Source organism: Myotis davidii, unplaced genomic scaffold (genome assembly GCF_000327345.1).
Source record: "Myotis davidii unplaced genomic scaffold, ASM32734v1 scaffold361, whole genome shotgun sequence".
In the NCBI taxonomy this organism is placed as follows: Eukaryota; Metazoa; Chordata; class Mammalia; order Chiroptera; family Vespertilionidae; genus Myotis; species Myotis davidii.
In genome coordinates, this window is record NW_006291011.1 from 216,425 (window position 1) to 218,343 (window position 1,919).

Sequence of the window (1,919 nt, forward strand, 5' to 3'; positions counted from 1 at the left end):
ATGTAATGTCAATGGAACCATGAAGCCTGCAGCCTTTTGAGTCTGGCTTCTTTCATTTAACACAAGCATTGAGATTCATTCATGTTGTTGCCGGAATTAGCAGTTCATACTTTTTTTATTACCAAGTACTATCCCATATTTATTCATTCATCCATTGAAGGACATCCAGGTTTGTTTTTCAAATTCCAATATCTTAACCATGATAAAATACTGTATTTTCTCAGTGAGAAATATTTTCTAATTATCATAGCCAGTGTCCCCAATGATATCTTTGTTTATGTATTCTCTCTTGGGTTTCCTGAGAACTTCTGTGTAGAGCTAGAAAGAAACACCAAATCTGCTCCATCTCAAGTACAGCTCTACAGTGTCAGCTTCTCTCTCATGCAGAAATGCCATTAAATTTTCATTATAACAGTCATGCAGTACCTGTCACAAAGCAAGTGTTTAAAACTGTATGAGATGAATAAAGAAGCAAATGAATACCAAATAAATTATCCAAATTAATTTTCCGGCACAGGACGTAGAGGAGAGGGTAATAAAATCAAGATTGGTAATTCAACCTTGGTGTGGAAATACAGACAGTTTAATAAATGATGTATAATGTACCAAGAAATATTAATATAGGGTTCTAGAAGTCCATAGTTTATTTCCTTATACTGTGCCAGTACCATTATTTGAAAAGTGAAAAAAAAGATTGTTGATCTAATTCCACAACATCAAATAACTACCTTGACTGTATCTTTTCTCAGTTCTAAACATTTTTCTTATTTAATTAACTGGTGATTTCATTGAATTGACCCAGTCAGTTATTGCTTTGACATTGGTGTTTTTCTAAAAATTTGTTTTCTTATGATAACATCGCTTCAGAATATTTCTACTCAGTTGAATTCAGGTTTCCAAAATCCTATTCCTTTTAACAAGGCAATTTATGTACTGAATTTAATCTATTTCAGTTAAAAAACACTTTTGACCAAATTCAACTTTTGTGACATGTTTTTTTTTTTCTTTTCTGCAAAGGATATACATCAGCAAAACCAAGGCACTGAGAAAACACAGAGATTAGAGTCAGAAAACATTGGTTCCATTCCATGTTTTGTCATTATCAGCAGTGTGACTCTTGGCTAATTTTAAAACCTCTCTGAGCTCTATTTCTTTATCTATTAGATGAAGATAACTTCTGTGCCTTCTGCCCGGCAATATTGTGAGGTTCAAAAAATATAATGTATATGAATACCCCTCATATTCTGTGTAATAAGCAAGTGTGTCACCAATGTCCAGGGCCACTCTGGTACTAAGATTTTTCTTGCATAAGCCTTTCCTAATCATCAAGTCCACCCACACACTCTATTATCCAGGGCTGATGGGTGTTCTGGGCCTTTTTAAATGAGCAAAGCTTCCTCAAAGGGCAGTTGGCATGGAACTTAGTAACATCTTGTGGCATCTGTGAGCTTCCTTTTTGTGGTGTAGGAAAGCCTCTCACCTTTGGGACCACATAAACTGCCCAGGTGATGAGTGGGACTCCTTGAAGTAGTAATTAGCTCTGCAGACATCAGTAGAGTTTATGTGTTCAGCTCAGTTTCCAACCAGTTTTCTGTACAGGCCACACTGGAAGTTGGACAATGTTGACCTTAACTCCTCTCCACCCCACCCCAGCCCACCCCACCTCTCTCAGGCCAGATCTTCTCTGAGGTCTCACTCCCACCTCCCCCTCATTCTCCAGCACCTGAGGCCCTATGTTAATTTCTCTAAAGCTGTGGTTGAGTGGCCTGTGTGTCTTTCTATCATGAGATTTTCACTTTTTATTTTCAAAATATGTTTTGAAACAATTTGGATGTCTCTAACTAATTAAGAGAAATGTGCTAGGAAAGCATAAAGATGGAGCTTTCAAGACAATATCATCTGGAAGTATAAAACTCCAC